Below are 18,901 nucleotides of genomic sequence, written 5' to 3'. Positions count from 1 at the left end.
CTGTTAATTTTATCGCCGTTTACGCTGCCGAAACCACGTCTTCTCAATGAGGGGGTAAATTCCGAAACCAGAATTCGCGTTAAAAACCGCATTAAAATTCCCACCAAATGTTGCGGGTTTTGATGCAGACTTTCAGCTGCAGGACGTCGGCCCCGGGTTAACACGGCCCAACGGTACCGTAACGCTAACCTGTGGTTTTGCTGTGGAGATTCTGCAGTTTAAGGCCTCTCTCACACAGGCGCTTTTTACCACGACTAACGCGGCGTTTTAAATGTCTCGTTAATCGCGGTATAACGCGCCATTGAAATCAATGGCGTCTTGCAGACATGCGCTGAACGGAGCTTTCCAGCGCCATTTTAGAGCAGAGCCTGTTCTATATTTGTGGGAGCTGCGGCCAAAAGCCAAAGTAAAATAGCGGCAAAGCACTGTTTGAAATCACAGCGCTTTGGCGCGTTCATGTGAGAGCGGCCTAATAGCAGCATTTGCGCAACATTTGAACACACCCTAAAGGGGTTTTCTGGGACTAAAGTACTGATGTTCATCGGTCACATAAGAGCGGCTCCGTCCCTTTCATGCCCATTGGGACTCACAATAAACTAGTTTGAAGCACAGCTATAGCAGTTGCCTATAGCAACCAATCAGAACGCTCCTTTCATCTCACAACCAGTCTTAGAAAAATTCAACCTGCGATCTGATTGGCTGCGAGAACATGCGCTTCGCTTTATTACTACTATTTCACGTCTCCCAGTGTGCTCGGCTCAGTGCTCCCTCTAGTGGCCACAGCGAGAACTACAACAACAATGAAATCACTCCCTGTTGTGTCGAATCTGCCGACGAGTAAGTAGTGGTGGCGAATGTGCAGCTGTGTGCCGGGGGCTGAGTGCTTGACCTTCACTGTAGACTCTGCCCAGTTGTGCAGCCGTTGGCCATGGCTGCAGTGGTGGCAGCCTGGCCTCTGCAGCCCCCAGTGCTCCCTGCTCAGTAGTCAGGCTGCAGCCTTCCCTGTCCTCCCGGGGGATGTGCTGCCCCTCCATAGACATGTATATGAAGCCAACAGTAGGAGCAGTGAGGGGTGCAGACACAGGTGAATCAGGGGTGCAGCCTCCCCTCCCCCAATGGGGGAACTTATAACTCACTCATAACTCCTTCTTCCTTGGATTCAGTGATATCCGATTATGGAAAAGCTGGGTGCCCAGCGATGAGCGCCATTCCAGGGGGTGCCCCAATTCCTGCCTCCAAGGGGTTACAGCTGGCTGCTCTGTGGTTCTGGACTCTGGGAAAGCTGGGTGATGACATGTTTTGTGCTCTTGTTCGTTACAGACAGCAATAAACTGCACCCCCATGACGCCATTTGCTCCGTAGAAGTCAATGGGGGTTGCATCAATGTCCCGGGCGCGAATAAACATGCCCTGCGGGAAAAAGAAGTACAGGAATATACATTGATACACACGCAAAAAAGCCTACATTGCGCCGAGGCGCGTGCAATTGCGCAGATTCTTAGATGAAGCCGGCCTTGGCGTATGTCCACATGGGACTGAATGTACAATGGAATCTCTGCAGCGGATCCGCGGTGCAAAATCTGTTTTCTTTTGGTGTGCAGCTCACTCCCCTCATTTGAAGAGGTGGAATCCTCTGCAGCTTATTGACACGCTGCGAATTTAAATTCCGCAAAGCCATTCCCGCACGGATTTTGTACAGATTTTCTCCACATGAGAACGAGATTTTGACAATCTCATTCGCGTTGTAGCTATTGTAAGGGCTGATTCACCCAACTGTATGCGTAAAACGCCGCATGAGTCACGTGGTCTTTTACTGGACTCATGAGCTGGTGGAGAGCATGGCAGCGAGTGCACTGCGCGTGACAAGCGTATTTCACGCACGCGGTCATGCGCAGTGTGACATTTTTTTTCATTTTTATCTCCCCTCTCTGTCTCATAGTGCGGATGTGTATGTACCGCCGCCCGTATGCGATATATTGCGCATAATAACGTTGCAAAAGAATACGGTGGCCATACAAATGTATGGGGCTCGCGCTGCATACGAAGGCAATAAATAGAAATAGAGCATGCGCCATTTACTCCTCTCGTGTATTGATACGCAGTCTCCACAGTCCATTGTCTTTGCATTGACCCTATTCATCACGCGTCCGTGCAACGCACGTTCGATACCTGGTGATATGCGGTGAAAACGCTCCTTAGCGCATGAGACCTTCAGAGTAGTAAGAGTCCCTTTAATGCGACAGAACTGAAGTATCTGTCCCTGGAATAAACCTTCCAAATCCGCTGAACCCAGCGAGTAAAGGTACCCCTGAATGTGGTAAATTGGCGTGTGCCTCATTGGCGTTTTCGTGCCTTCCTCTGGATCAACAAGGGGGGCTAAACAGACCGAACTGGATGGACATTTAAATGTCTGTTTCAGCCTTGCATACTACGTTACCCTTATGTGGGACGACTGTCGCTTCTATACGTTCACACAGGCGTGATAGTTGTTCAATGAAAGGAGCCGGAGTGCGCCAAAGACCTCTTCCGGCCGCCCACCTCTATTCACAGTGAACAGGCAGTCTTTCATAGTTGAACAACTGCCTGTTTATACTGAGCGAGAAGTCGCTTGTGAGTCGCTTAGTTCCAGTGAGCTAAACCAAAGTGCCTACTGAGCGATCTCCCGCTGTGTCGGTGGCTGCGTGTATTTGATGACTGTTGTCGAAAATCGCAGTTTCAAGTGATTATTGGAACGATAATTAGGTCCCTTAAGGGTCACCGTGGATAATAATGTGCACGTCTCAGCGATGCTATAGCAAAACCATGGAGGGAAAAAAATAGAATTTACCGTCATGTTAGGTAAAGACCTGCAATCACCCAGCTTTCCCAGATCTGTGAACGCCTTATTGGGTTGCTGTCCATTACCCGCCTCCAGGATTTGGGGTGCTAACCCCTCCAAACATTTTCATAGCAGACATTTTAGTTGTCCTTGAGCTTGCCCACGATCAGATATCTCAGATAAGCTGAGATCTCCAAAATGGTGAAGAATCTAAACATAAATGCTAATAGAAAGTTGTAGAACTTCCCATGATACAACGATTAAGACCCGCCTGTCTCTAACTGTGATTGTTTCTCCAGATACACAGAATTACTGGAAAAGGTTAAAATGGGAGGAGGTGAGAATGCGATTCTACGACACACAGAGGAACAGAAAGCTGCTGGTGCGGGAAAGACTGAAGAGGCTTCTGGATGATGAGACCTTCTTAGAACTGTCTCCATTTGCAGGACTTGGTCTGCCGTATGGTGACGTCCCAGCAGCCGGGTGCCTTTCTGGTGAGAACCTAATAGATGAAACAAGTACACTCTCTTACCAAAAGTAAGTAGATACCTGAGCAAGAATCACAAGTAGTATTTATTTTCATATGTTAATACTTAGTGGGGCTCCTTTGGCCCTAATGACATTGGATACTCTCCGTGGCATATTTTCTACTAACGTTAGCTGGTATTTCCCTCCATTCATCCTGCAAACATCTGACGAGTTCTCTCAAAGAAGATGCTGTCCATATTTCCTGACCCGATGTTTCGGATGTTTAGTAGGTTCGGGTCAGACTCTGCGGGCCAGTCGAATCGTGGAACATCCATATCCTCAAATCAACGTAAAACAGAGTTGAAATTGTGACAAGGCGCGTTGTCTTGTTGGAAGTATGGCCGACCATTCCCAGAGTATTACCACATTGTCAGCAGCACATTGTCTACAATGTCAGGGTCACCTCCATGTTTGTGGTTCTTGTCACTACAACCAATGGACCGAGACCATGCAATGCAAAACATCCCCAGACTATAATGGAACCTCTAGCAGACTTAAAGCAACCCTCCAAGACTGAAGAAACAAAGATGGCCGCACTGCCTCTCTGACTACCTGATGCACACTGTCCATTAGTACGCATTGGTAGTATAACACCCTACATACCGCTCCGGCTGACCTGCACTGCTCACATGGACAGCACTGGTCAATCAAAGCAGTTGTAGTGTCTTACACACTGTGCATTAGTATACATCATTAGTCTATCAGGTAGACAGAAAAGTGGTTCACCCATCTTTGTTTGTCCAAGCCCCGAGGATCGCTGTAGCTGTTGGCACAACACACTCGGGCAAAAAGCCTTCATCAGGCTCCTCCACACCCAGGTATGTCCATCTGATGTGAAGATGGAGTAGCGTGATTTGTTACCCCATAGGACGTTCTTCCATTGCTCGGCTGTCCAATGACGATGTTACTTGCACCATTATAGGCGAGCTGATGCATGTTATTAGAGAGAACTCGCCAGACATTTGCAGGATGAATGGAAGGAAATACCAGCTGAAGTGTATCGGATGTTAGTAGCAGTATGCTATGGAAAGTATCTGATGTCATTAGAACAAAAGCAACAACAACAAGAATTAACCTATAGATTTAGATACTGCTTGTGATTTCTGCTCCGGTGTGCAGTTACTTCTGGTAGGAGAGTCTATGGCTATGAATAATGTGCAATGACTTCTCCCAGTACACAGAAATTCTCCCATCGTTCTCTTCTTTTTAGTTTATAAAAAGTCTTCTTTGTTTCCTGTGTAACTCTGTTTCTAGGAAAGTTAAAGAAGGACCAATATGGCTGCTGTTACGGCTCCTGCACGGGTTCTCGCCAGCTATCCACATCAATCACTCTTGCATTTCTAGAGTATTCCAATTTGATGGTCATGTGATGGATTTTTTCCCCTTAATTTGGTGAAACTGTATAATGTGGTGCATGTAAGAAGTGCCTCGCCCAGTGAACATCCCCCAGTTTGCCATGTATGTTCATTCTCCTGTGCTGATTGGCCAAGAGGGATCACATGTTTATCTTTCAGACATTTATGATGCTTTCAAACTTAATTGCACATCTTCCTTCTGTCACTCAGCTGGAAGGCATTGATTAGCATATAGCCTGGGCCTTTGGATATCTCTTTGTGAATTGGGTTGTCCCACAAAATTAATCAGCTGTTACCCCCAAACTAGCTGATTGGTGGGGGTCCAACTGTTGGTACCCTTACCAGTCATGAATGAATACAACAGTGGTTGCATGTGTGCACTTCCACTCTATTCATTTCAGTAGGACTGCTGGAAATAGTCAAGCTCAAGTGCTTGCCTATATCTGGCAGTCTCATGAAAATTAATGGAGCGGTGGTGCATGTGCGTAACAGCACCTTTTAATCTCACTCTATTGATTGACTCGGGTCCGCTGCTCAGGACCCCAGTTGTTCGGGCGCCTGCTGATAGCATTGTGATACAAAGGGTCGGAGCAGAAGCTGCTGCTCCAATCCCTGTGTAGTGGCTGCAGCTTGTAACTGCAGGCTTAGCTCTCATTAAACTCAATGGCAGCTTCTGCTCTGACCCCTATGTATTGCAGCGCTGACAACTGGTGCCCAATCAGCTGGTGTCCTGAGCGACAGCCCCTAACCGATCAACTAGTGATGACCTAATTTCAAGATAGGTTATCAAAAGTATTTTCCTGGAAAGCCCCCTTAAACAAGGCATCTAATAGAATCTGTTTCTACTATAACAGATTGGGCCTCCTGTCGCAATGTGCTGTACATTTACAACACTGATGTTCTTGCCAGCGGGTGTGAGCTTTATATATCAGCTGACACATTGTTGCAATTGTATAGTCCAAGATAACTTTGATCTGTGCCTTTTACCCCCTCAGATGCTGCTGTCAGTAGCAGTACCAGTATCTAACTGGTTAACCGGATGGTTGGGGCTCCATATATAATCTCATCAGCGCCCCTTGTGATCACCGGCAGTTGATGGATTTCCATGACAAATAAGCAAGGTTTATAAAATGCCCTCAGGTCTGCCTTTCATGTATGCGGTTCAGTGATTCTGATGGGCACCATGTAATGTTTTATTACCCCTTCAATACTGAATGATGTCACTCTCGCTGTTACCCTATGATACCAACTGACTGCAGTGGTCCAGGTAGTGCACCCCCCCCCCCCATGATCCACATATGGGACTGGGACATGTTATCTATATATATAAAATTGAATGTATGTCTGTCTGCGTGCGTGCGTGTCTGTCTGTCTGCGTGTCTGTCTGTTTGTCCTTTATGCGCTACTACACCATTCATCCGATCGCCATGAAACTTTGGGAAGTTGTTGAGTACACTCCTGGGAAGATTATAGGCATAGTACAACTATCCTACGATAAATGGCGCGCGCGCGAGCGTCGTTGAAAGTTACGACCCCCCCCCCCACGTAGATCGAATAAGTAAGCCACCTGCTATTGTGATGTCATCACTGATGTCATCAACATCGGACGCCCTTGAACATGCCCCAACATGTTCTATAAAGCTGCATTGTGTTGTCATTAAGGCTCTATTATGACACGTACAGCTTGGAACCACTAGAGCACGCCAGCCAATTACCATTGGAGTTGGAAGTGGGTAAACAAGTACTAGGATATCTTCCTAAGAAGCCACAGCAGCCGGATAAATTGTATGTTCCACCCAACGGCTATTTTATTCAGCCCGCAAGGGGGAAGCAGCGGCCTACAAAATCTCATTCAGGTAGGTAGGTTCAGTTCTTGGAGGTTGGGGAATGCTTATGGGCAAGGCCTTATGTCTCATCCCAACTCGATTATTCAATTCTAAGCGCAAAAGAATTAGCGTCCAAATTTTATGTACGGAATTTAATTCTCTCACTTCCCAATGTCATAGAAACTTGAAATTTGGCATGAGCATTGATTATGTCATAAATGGGAAAAGCTAATGAGTCCCAACTTGATTATTCAATTCAAAGCACCAAAGAATTAGCGTTCAAATTTTACGTACGGAATCTAATTCTCTCATTTCCTGATGTCATAGATAGATAGATAGACTGTATGCAATAACCCTGATAGATAGATAGATAGATAGATAGACAGACTGTATGCAATGACACGTACAGCTTGGAACCATAAATACTAGAGCACGCCAGCCATTTACAGTCAGTCTCCATTGGAGTTGGAAGCGCACAAGTTATTCAGCCCGCAAGGGGGAAGCAGCGACCTACAAAATCTAATTCTCTCATTTCCTGATGTCATAGATAAATAGATAGACTGTATGCAATAACCCTGATAGATAGATAGATAGATAGATAGATAGATAGATAGACCTTGAAACCATAAATACTAGAGCACGCCAGCCATTTACAGTCAGTCTCCATTGGAGTTGGAAGTGGGCAAACATGTACTAGGCTATCTTCCCAAGAAGCCACAGCAGCCGGATAAATTGGATGTTCCACCCAACGGCTATTTTATTCAGCCTGCAAGGGGGAAGCAGCGGCCTAAAAAACCTCAGTGGTCGCTGCTGCCGTCATCTAGATATATAAAAACGAAGTATGTATGTATGTCTGTCTTCGCAGCAACGCGCGACGGGTACGCTAGTTTGTAATAAAAATTAGATCTCTGTTGCAGAGAATTATCCAAATTTGCACGTTAGGTAAGTTGTGTCTTTATTATGTTCTCTGTGTCTTTAAGGTATTGGGAAGATTTGTGGGATTTGGTGCATGTTTATAGCAAATGACACCACCGTAAAAGGGGGAACCGCTTATCCCATATCGGTAAAGAAGCAGCTGCGAGCTCAGGAGATTGCCATACAGAACCACCTGCCCACGGTGTACTTGGTGGATAGCGGAGGCGCCTTTCTTCCTCTTCAGGTATCACATCCCGCCTCATCATTTCCCTGTAGTTATAGAAGAACATCCAGGTGAGCGAGGCTGATATAGAGTATAATACGCCAATCCATCTTTTCCACTAGTCTGGCACTGCCTCCTAATCCATAGCAGATCATCAGCGGAGGTCATACGGATCTGTAGTCTTAAAAGCATATTATAGTTTTATGTAAGTAAGTTTTAACCCCTTGAGTGGCACGCCCGGAAAATTTCCGGGACGAGCTCCACTGCTCATAGCAACATAGCCCGGAAATCTTCCGGGCTATGTATCACTATGGGAGCTGCAGAGCACAATGCCACAAGCTGTGACAGTGTGCTCTGCCTGCACAGACCCACAGAGAACAAAGCAAGGGCTTTGAAAAACCAGCAGAAGATATTGCCGATATGTCGGCAATCTCCTGCTTTGTTTACAGGTCAGAAGCAAGCCGATGGTTTCTGTGGCAGGGAGAGCTTGGTGTTTGGCTGTCAGAAGACAGCTAGGTACTAGCTCTTACAGCAGAGATCAGAAAAAACCTCCGATCTCTGCTGTTAACCCTTTACATGCTGCAGTCTGTGACTGCAGCGTGTAAAGGGCTGTCACCATCGGACCCCCGGAATGTGATCAGGGACAAAAAAAAATAAAAAAGTTAAAAAATTATAAAAAAAATGATAAAAACACTTGTCTCCCTTTACTTTGTAAATAAATCAAAAATACAATCACACATGTGGTATCCATGCGTCGTAATGACCCAGAGAAGGAAGTTAATCCATTATTTAACCCCTTAATGACATGGCCCCTTTTTTTCTTTTTTCCCCATTTCTTTTTTTCCTCCCCCCTGTTTAAAAAATCACAACTTGTCCCGCAAAAAACAAGCCCTCATATGGCTGTGTGAATGGAAAAATGAAAAAGTTATGGCTCTTGAGACGCAACTGCAAAATTAGTTGAAATTCAATGATTAGACCATTTTAAAAAACCTGCCCTGGTGGGCACGACAGGGTGGTAGGAAACCCGCCACTCAAGGGGTTAAAGGGGTTGTTATGGGAACACTCTGATCCCTCTAACTTCACTGCCTGTTCCAAATTGGTCATTGTAACTGAGACTGACGCAATGCTTGTATCAAAACCAGTACACTTCTGATTTATTAAGAGCATCATGGCACATATATACTCCCAATGACGTAGCAATAGAGATACATGTCCTTAAAGTTATAAGAACTCATGATAGGCTTATTTCCCCCAGTCGTCTCCACGACAGCACCAATTGAGATTGCCTCCTCCTGATAGGACAGGAACAAACTGAGAGGTTAAAAGCTCCCCCCCTTCCCCACTTTCCTCAGTGTCTTCCTGTCCTGCCAGGAGGCAGGATCTCTGAGAGGAGCTGGTGGAGAAGCCAGCCAGGATTACTTACAGGCGGATCGGAAGGCAGTGGCTCACCCTGTCCTCCCTTCCCAGCCAGACGACTCCCGGGACGCCACATGGGGTGGTAACCCCCGGGCCAGGTTCCTCCCGCGGCGGCCCATGGGGGGTACAAAGCGGGAGCCTCAGTCCCCCTCGTCCTCCCTGCAGAAGTTACAGCGCGGCGCTCCAGGAAGCCCTCCGACGGCGGGGGGCGGGGCGCCGCGTCACGTGTCCAGCGCGATGACGTCATCGCATCTGCATCAGGAGGGGGCGGGGCTTAGCGCAGGAGCGCAAAAATTAAAAAAAAAAAATAGGAACCTGAGAGAAGCCAGAACAAACCAGCACTACAGGTCGCAGGATGTCTGCAGCACTGGTATAGTAATGAGTGCTCCAGCCCCAGAGACAGCTGAAACCTCAGCCTCAGCGGCCGTAAGTAGCCAGTGCGGCAAAAAATACAATGCAATTATCCAGTGTATTGTGTATGGAAAATTGCATATTTACCCGCAAAAAATACAATGCAGATATCCAGTGTATTGTGTATGGAAAATTGCATATGTACCCGCAAAAATACAATGCAAATATCCAGTGTATTGTGTATGGAAAATTGCATATTTACCCACAAGAAAATGCTTTATTTGTCAGGGGGATATAAAAAGACATCACCCCCAGAACAAAACTCAGAAAATGCGCGGATTGCGGGATAAAACTGCCAGCTACGTACCAGAGGCCTCTATGCAAGGCATGCGTAGCTAGGCTAGTTAAAGAGGAATCAGGAGGACGTTAGGAAGCTGGTGAAAGAAGAGGTAGATCAGCCCTAACGTCACAGCTGGCGCCGCCAGCGAAACGCCAGAAAAGGGCGTATGTTCCTGACGAGCCTTCCGACTCAGAGAGTTCCATCGGTCGGAGCAAGAGGAACAGGCGGCCGAGGAGTCCTCAGATTAGGAGGACTACAAAAAATACTTATTCCATCAGGACGACTTAATGGAATTGATTAAGTCAGTCAGGGCTACACTAAAAATGGAAGAGCCCAGAGAACCACGTACCCTACAAGATGAGATATTTGGGGGACTAGGGGAGAGGCGCAAGCATACCTTCCCTGCCCACAAGAATATCACCAAAATAATCCAAAAAGAGTGGAGGACGCCGCACAGTTAAAAGATCCCATGGATCGCAAAGCTGAGGGCCTCCTAAAGAAATCATGGGAGGCAGCGGCAAACAGACTTAGGCCAGGGATCGCAGCCACTTGTGTGGCGCGAACTCTGGGGGTACGGCTAGAACAGCTACAGCTACACCTAACCAATAAGACGCCGAGGGAACAGATCCTAAATTCCCTTCCGATCCTGCGTATGGCAACAAATTTCCTAGCAGACGCCGCGGCCGAAACTGTCAAACTCTCGGCGACAGCTACAGCCCGGTCTAACTCAGCCAGAAGAGTGTTATGGCTGAAATCGTGGTCAAAAATAAGCTATGCACCCCAAAAACCCCGGAAGAAAAGCCACAGAGAGGGAAGACCTTCTTCCGGGCCCCAAGGCAACAGCCAGAGACCTACCGAGGCAGGGGCAAGACAGGCCGCTGCAGTTACCCCAAGGGGGGCAGAGGAAGGAATATCCTCTTTTACCCCCACCAGGGGGAGCCAAATCAGAGACCCTGACGCCATCCCCGTAGGGGCAAGGCTGGAGGGCTTTGTGGATCAAGGGGCCACGATTTCCGAAGGCCCATGGATCCCAAAGATCTTACAGCAGGAATACCGGATAGAACTGGTGTCCCTCCCCAGAAGAAAATTGATTATCACGGGAGGCTCCAAACAGTTACACCTACTAAGGCAAACCGTTGGGGACCTGCAACAACTAAATGCAATATCCCCCGTACCGCAAAACGAGGAGACCCAGGGCCATTATTCCAGGCTCTTCCTAGCAGGGAAACCCTGTGGGAAACAGCGGATGATAGTGAACCTGAAACCTCTGAACACCTGCATCAGATACAGAAAATTCAAGATGGGGTCCATCTCCTCAACGATAAGGTTGATTCCCAAAGGAGCCTACAGGGCATCCATCGATTTAAAGGATGCTTATTTCCACGTACCGATCCACGAGGGGTCCCGGAAATACCTAAGGCTCGCAGTGGATATGGGCAAAGGAATAGAGCACCATCAATGCAGACGCCTGCCCTTCGGGATCTCCTCAGCACCCAGAATCTTCACCAAAATTATGGTGGAGGTAGCCGCCTACCTGAGGAAGAAGTCGGTCCAAATAATAGCAGAGTCCAGAGCCTGAGGATAGTGCTAGAACTTCCCCAATCCTTGGGACGGATCATAAACTGAGAAAAACCCAGCCTAGATCCCGACAAACAGAAAACGTTTCTGGGTATAACGCTCGACTCAGAATCGCAATGCTCCTGCCTAACCGAGGAGAGAATGCAAAAAATCCGACTGCTAGTCAAAACCTTTTTACGGAGACCATTATGCACAATTCGGGAAGCCAGGTCTCTCCTGGGAAGCTTGATTCCAGACATTCCAGGAGTGGCATGGGCCCAGGCTCACACCAGAGCCCTGCAAGCCTCAGTCCTATCCACGTGGGACAAAAAGCGGTCCTCTCTAGGGACAAGAATGTACATTCCAAGCGCGGCGAAAACATGCCTGTGTTGGTGGGCATCCCCAGAGAACCCGCAGAGAGGGGTTCATTGGCTACAAAACCCAGCCACTCGCATCACAACGGATGCAAGCGCCTGGGGATGGGGAGCGCACGTGGGGAACCAGTTCTTTCAGGGCCCATGACCTCAAAGAACAAAAGAACAGTCCTCAAATCACAGGGCGATCACGGCAACCCACTTGAAGGGGACGCTAAACCAAAAGCGGCCTTTCTCAGCAGGAGGCAAATAGACCCAGGAGAACGGTCTCTCTCCCTGAAAGCATTCAGAATCCTGATCAATCAGTGGGGGACCCCACAATTGGACCTGTTCGCAACCAGGGAAAAATGCCAAAGTAAGCAATTTCTTCTCCCTCCGGCCAGGAGATCGTCCGACAGCAGTAGACGCCCTAGGCCAAGACTGGGGAGAAGGGCTGGTGTACGCCTTCCCCCCCTATACCGTTAATCCCCAGAGTCTTACAATATTTCAGAACCCAGGTATGCACACTAATCCTGGTGACCCCCTTCTGGGCCAAAAGAAGCTGGTTCGGTCTTGTAGCAACTGAGCGTCCAGGACCCAGTCATCTTCCCTACCTGGACAGGTCTTCTATCGCAGGGCCCACTGAGCCATCTGAGCCTAGACAGGCTCCACTTAACAGCATGGCTCTTGAGGTATCCTCACCAAAAGAGAAGGGATTCTCAGAGAGAGGAGTAGAAACATTAATGTCCAGCAGAAAAAAGACTACCCACCTTATCTACCAGAAAGTTGGAGAAGGGTCTCCTCATGGAGACAGGGAAGGGATCGCGGGGATTCTATCCCGGACATCCCTCTAATCTTGGAGTTCTTGCAGAGGGGCCTAGAGACGGGCCTCTCTCCAAGCACCCTGAAGTTCCAGGTCACAGCCCTTAGCGCCAGATGTGACACAAAGTTCTCAGACAACAGATGGGTCAACAGGTTCCTAGCAGCAGCAACTAGATTACGGCCTGGGCCCATAAATCTTTTTCCAGACTGGAACCTTAACTGGGCCCTAGGGGCCATGACAACGGTACCATTCGAGCCGATCGAAGCACTACCCATAAAAATGCTTACTATTAAGACCATTTTCTTAGTAGCCATCACCTCCGCAAGACGGGCTAGCGAGCTGTAGGCCTTGTCCATTCGCCACCCGTTCCTGAAAATCTCGGCCACCGAATTAGTACTTAAAACGGACCCGGCGTTTATGCCAAAAGTAGGATCACATTTTCATAGGTCCCAGGACATAATAATCCCCTCAAATTTTAGTAAACCTAAAAACGAGGAAGAAAAAAACACTCAACTGCCTGGACGTTAGGAGAGCAGTCCTAGGCTACATAGAGGCGATAAGCCACTGGAAGCGGGACGACAACCTGTTCATCCAGTTCAGTGGCCCAAATAAAGGGAGCAAAACCGCAAAAAGCTCCATAGCCAGGTGGATCCACCTGGCCATCAGAGTCCTATAAGGCCCTCGGGAAGGAAATCCCCTTAGCTCTTAAAGCCCATTCTACAAGGGCAGTAGCATCCTCATGGGCCGAACATAGCTCAGCTTCGGTCGAGCAGATATGCAAAGCCGCAGCCTGGAAGAAACCCCACATGTTTGTTAAACACTATAGGGTAAAAGTGCAGCAGGACGAGGACAGGGCCTTCGGCCGCAAAGTCCTCTCGGCAGCAATCCCACCCTAGGGAAACTTTAGTTGGTACGTCTCAATTGGTGCTGTCGTGGAGACGACTGGGGGAAAAAATGGATTATACCTACCTGATAATCAGGTTTCCAGTAGTCTCCACGACAGCACCTGTACCTTCCCTCCCTAAATTGATAGAAAAGAAACTATATAATATAAAGAAACATATATATATATATATATATATATATATATATATATATATATATATATATATAATTTTATTAAAAAAAAAAAAATTTAAGTTGAGCTCCTACCCCGGCAATTCGTTAGAATCCACTGAGGAAAGTGGGGAAGGGGGGAGCTTTTAACCTCTCAGTTTGTTCCTGTCCTATCAGGAGGAGGCAATCTCAATTGGTGCTGTCGTGGAGACTACTGGAAACCTGATTATCAGGTAGGTATAATCCATTTTTTTCTAATGATTAACATATGTTAACGCCTTAAGGTGTGTATAACTAATAAAATATATACTTGCTGTCTTCCGTCCTCAGGCTCAGCTGTTCCCCGACAAGAAGCACGGTGGGAAGACCTTCTATAATGAAGCTATAATGTCCGCTCTAAAGATCCCTCAGGTACGAGCAGCACATCATGTACAGATCCTCATAATGTCCCTAACATTAGGGGAGATCAGGGACCACCAATCCCTTTCAAATTCTATATAATCACTAAATCGCGTGCATCTAAATCTCTATATAACTGGTCTTTCTTTATACCATTCTCCTATGATGTGGGATGTGCTGCAGGTGGCTGTGGTGTGTGGCTCCTGTACAGCAGGGGGCGCTTACATCCCAACAATGACAGAAGAGGCAATTATCGTAGACCGGATTGGGACTATATTCTTAGCTGGACCCCCACTACTTAAAGCTGCTACTGGAGAAGATGTCACTGCAGAAGACCTGGGGGGAGCAAGGATGCATTCCAGGTAAAAACGCTTTATACTTTGTGCGACTCCCTTCATAGTGAATGTTGCTATCTTTCTGATGCATGGCTCACTAATATAAATGGCGACTGTGAGTGTGGCTGCTCTATAACCCTATAAACAGAAGAGGGTGATGTTGGAATACCGATGGCCATTAGTTCCCATGTCTTAAGTATTGCGTCTCCCATTTCTGCCCAGAGTCAGCGGTTGTGTTGATCATTTTGCGCCCACCGAGCCTGAAGCGTACAGCCGCGTCCATATGATTTATTTCCACCTTAAATTTTGACCCAGAACCGGAGGGCGCAGCACAGTTTGAGGATCCTCTATACAACACTGAAGAGTTAGTGGGACTGGCGCCTCGAGATTACAGGCACACTCTGGATGTTAAACTGGTGAGTAATAAGATGGATAACCCTGGGGTCATGGGCCCTAAAAAGATGATTTTTTTTGTGTTTACTGTAAAATCTCTTTTTTGTAGCCTTCATTGGGGAACATAACCACAAGTGTGGGGGCTAGCCTTGGGATTAAGTGCTGGCTCGGGATGGACGCTCATGGTTCCTGTGCCCCCCTATAAGGCGACTGAGAAAGTAAAGGGTTAAACAGTTACAGGATAAATCTACATATAGTACTGAGTAATGATGTCATATATACTCCATTCACATGCAAACTCCACTTGTGAGTTGTCTGTACTGCAGGTTAAAAAAATTAATGTTTTTATGACCTTGCAGTACATTATGGGATCTGGTCTGTTAGGGGGTTTACCTGTCAGCATTATGATAACTGACTAGGGAGCTATGTCTGCACTACCACGCCGGGCCACTGCACAGTGTATAGCGCTGTTTGCTTTTTGCACCATACAGGGTGACAACTGGCTAGGTTAAAAACTGATCGTCTGGGGTCCTGGTTGGCAGACGCTTGCTGAACTGCTGTTGATAACCCATTCTATTGATGGGTCACTAGTTGTTTAAGAGAAAGGAAACCCCTTTGGTGTAATGACATCATCACCAACTTGTTTGCGTTCATGCAGCCTGTCCAGACGGGCAGATCATCATCAGGAATTGTGAGCTTCTCGCTCGGTGTTTCATACTCTTATGTGAAATACTGAACAGTCAGAAAACACAACGAGAAGCCAGTGTTGATTTATATGCCGGCCGAAACTGAACAAGTGCGCTATTCTCATTGGTCGTTCAGTCATTGGCTCATGTGGAAACTGAACGGTTACTGTTCATTTGAACACTTTTTGCCCTCCGCCGCAGATTGCCATGATGGAGGAAGTTGTATGCTGTATTTACTAGTGACTATTTACATGGCTGCATAACCCACTTGTTATCCATTGATATTTTGCCTGCAGATTCTCAGCCGACTGGTAGATGGCAGCAGGTTCCTACAATTCAAAGCTGACTATGGAATTATATGGTTATATTCTTGTACATAGGGGGCAGTATTATAGTAGTTATATTCTTGTACATAGGGGGCAGTATTATAGTAGTTATATTCTTGTCCATAGGGGGCAGTATTATAGTAGTTATATTCTTGTACATAGGAGGCAGTATTATAGTAGTTATATTCTTGTACATAGGAGGCAGTATTATAGTAGTTATATTCTTGTACATAGGGGGCAGTATTATAGTAGTTCTATTCTTGTACGTAGGGGGCAGTATTATAGTAGTTCTATTCTTGTACATAGGGGGCAGTATTATAGTGGTTCTTTTCTTGTACGTAGGGGGCAGTGTTATAGTGGTTCTATTCTTGTACATAGGGGGCAGTATTATAGTAGTTATATTCTTGTACATAGGGGGCAGTATTATAGTAGTTATATTCTTGTACATAAGAGGCAGTATTATAGTAGTTATATTCATGTACATAGGAGGCAGTATTTCAGTAGTTATATTCTTGTACATAGGAGCAGTATTATAGTAGTTATATTCTTGTACATAGGAGGCAGTATTATAGTAGTTCTATTCTTGTACGTAGGGGGCAGTATTATAGTAGTTATATTCTTGTACATAAGGGGCAGTATTATAGTAGTTATATTCTTGTACATAGGGGGCAGTATTATAGTGGTCCTATTCTTGTACATAGGGGGCAGTATTATAGTGGTTCTATTCTTGTACATAGGGGGCAGTATTATAGTGGTTCTATTCTTGTATATAGGAGCAGTATTATAGTAGTTATATTCTTGTACATAGGGGGCAGTATTATAGTGGTTCTATTCTTGTACATAGTGGGCAGTATTATAGTAGTTATATTCTTGTACATAGGGGGCAGTATTATAGTGGTTCTATTCTTGTACATAGGGGGCAGTATTATAGTGGTTCTATTCTTGTATATAGGAGCAGTATTATAGTAGTTATATTCTTGTACGTAGGGGGCAGTGTTATAGTGGTTCTATTCTTGTACGTAGGGGGCAGTATTATAGTAGTTCTATTCTTGTACGTAGGGGGCAGTGTTATAGTAGTTCTATTCTTGTACGTAGGGGGCAGTATTATAGTAGTTCTATTCTTGTACATAGGGGGCAGTATTATAGTGGTTCTATTCTTGTACATAGGGGGCAGTATTATAGTGGTTCTATTCTTGTATATAGGAGCAGTATTATAGTAGTTATATTCTTGTACGTAGGGGGCAGTGTTATAGTGGTTCTATTCTTGTACGTAGGGGGCAGTATTATAGTAGTTATATTCTTGTACGTAGGGGGCAGTGTTATAGTGGTTCTATTCTTGTACGTAGGGGGCAGTATTATAGTAGTTCTATTCTTGTACGTAGGGGGCAGTATTATAGTGGTTCTATTCTTGTACGTAGGGGGCAGTATTATAGTGGTTCTATTCTTGTACGTAGGGGGCAGTGTTATAGTGGTTCTATTCTTGTACGTAGGGGCTGGATGCAATATTTCTTTTGTTAATACCTTATTGTTTTCAGGTTTGCAATATATGGGTTCTGCACAGTTTGTTTTCACTTTCAGTAACTTGGTAGGAATTGTGGCTAGTAATGGAGACCTGACCCATGATGCCTCTCTGAAAGGAAGCCATTTTGTACAGCTCTGCAACCAGCGCAATATTCCTCTACTGTTTCTCCAGAACACAACTTCTCAGAGTCTCTTACCTCCAAGTGTGTCAAAGGTGAGGTCTTAGTTGGACATGTGGTAAAAACCCACTCTTTATATTCCTCAGAACATTTCCCTATTAAATCTATAACCCTTTTGTTTTACAGGCAGAACAGCTTACAAACAGATTAAAAGCTCAGGCCTCCATGATCGCTGCTGTAGCTTGTGCCACGGTTCCCAAAATTACGGTTGTGATTGGGGGTTCCCTTGGTGGAGAGAGATTTGCCATGGTATGAAAAACTACAGGGCATTATTTCTATCTTTACATTTAAATGAACTCTGTCACCACCGGATGGGAACATAAACTGTTATGGTGCTGTTTGGTGAGGTGACAGGGAGCCGAGGGATGTATTATTTTATTGAATGGTCAGCTGCACCCCTCAAAGCTGTCTTTTGAGCGATAACCGTTGTGTCCAAATGCACGGACATCGCGCAGTTTTCGTGTACGAGTCGTTCATCGCTCAGTTCTAGTTTTCGTGATTTGAGCGATGAACTGTTGTCAGCGGTGCAGGCTGTTATCACAGTCGGCAGCGCCGATAAGATTCTTTCCTGGCGATTCTGTCCCGCTGGTAGTTCACAGCTTATGCGGAACAGCTGTATTCTTCGCCAAACGTTAGTGGAGGTGTCCCGCTCCGCCTGTATGGCTCTTAAGTAGCTACTTAGCTACTATAGACTATGCAAAGATGATCGCTCAAAACTCTCACTCAAACTATCGTTTGAGCGATCATCTGTCAGTGTAAATGGGGTCTAAGCCTTTCCCTCAAACTAAATTGCGTTCCCTTATTAGCAGCTGCCCAAAACATGATTTTTCTCATTTCTTTCTAGGTTTAGTGTTTCTTTTAAAAGGGTTTCCAAGATTAGGAAAAAGAGTCTCCTTTTTTGATCCTAGAAACGGTGCCAGTCTTGTCTATGAGCGATCTGGTATTACTGCTCAGACTCTTTCAGTGACTGAGTCTGAGCTGCAGTACTGGCCAAAGCCCATAGTCAGTAGTAGTGCTGTTTCTGCTAAAAAGCCGACCGATTATTTATTTTTTATCCTTGACATCCCTTTTAAAATGTCTTCACCAAGTAACTTGCCATCATTTGCTGTGGCTGCTCAAGTTAGAGTTTTTCTTCGACTTTTACTATTGATGTTCTATCCTCACCGTAGGTCATCAATAGTTGATCGTCAGGGTCCGCTACTCAGGAGCTCCTCTCATCAGTTGATTGAATGAGTGCTGGGCCGCCTTCTCAGGCCTGTGATGTTCCATTCATTAGTTACATGGCCTGTGAGTGATTGGAACTGAGCTGCAATACTAGGCACAGCCATCTTACGATGTATGGCGCAATGCCTGGTATGGACTGCAGTGACAGTGGAGCACACCTAAATGCCGCTGTCACTTCAGTTAGCTGATCAGTGGTGATTCCTAGTGGTTTACCCATACTGATCAACTATTAATGACCTATCCTGAGGATTGGTCATCAATAGTTTTGTCCCAGCAAA

The 18,901-nt window shown here is 46.1% G+C and overlaps 1 pseudogene; it reads left to right on the top strand.

The window, feature by feature from the left end:
* The first annotated feature begins 854 nt into the window (after positions 1-854).
* Positions 855-18,901, top strand: part of LOC136620317 (methylcrotonoyl-CoA carboxylase beta chain, mitochondrial-like) — a 44,384-nt pseudogene continuing 26,337 nt past the window's right edge.

This window comes from Eleutherodactylus coqui, chromosome 3, assembly GCF_035609145.1.
Source record: "Eleutherodactylus coqui strain aEleCoq1 chromosome 3, aEleCoq1.hap1, whole genome shotgun sequence".
In the NCBI taxonomy this organism is placed as follows: Eukaryota; Metazoa; Chordata; class Amphibia; order Anura; family Eleutherodactylidae; genus Eleutherodactylus; species Eleutherodactylus coqui.
Note: the sequence above shows the minus strand (reverse complement) of the source record. Positions and strands in the feature narration are given on the sequence as shown.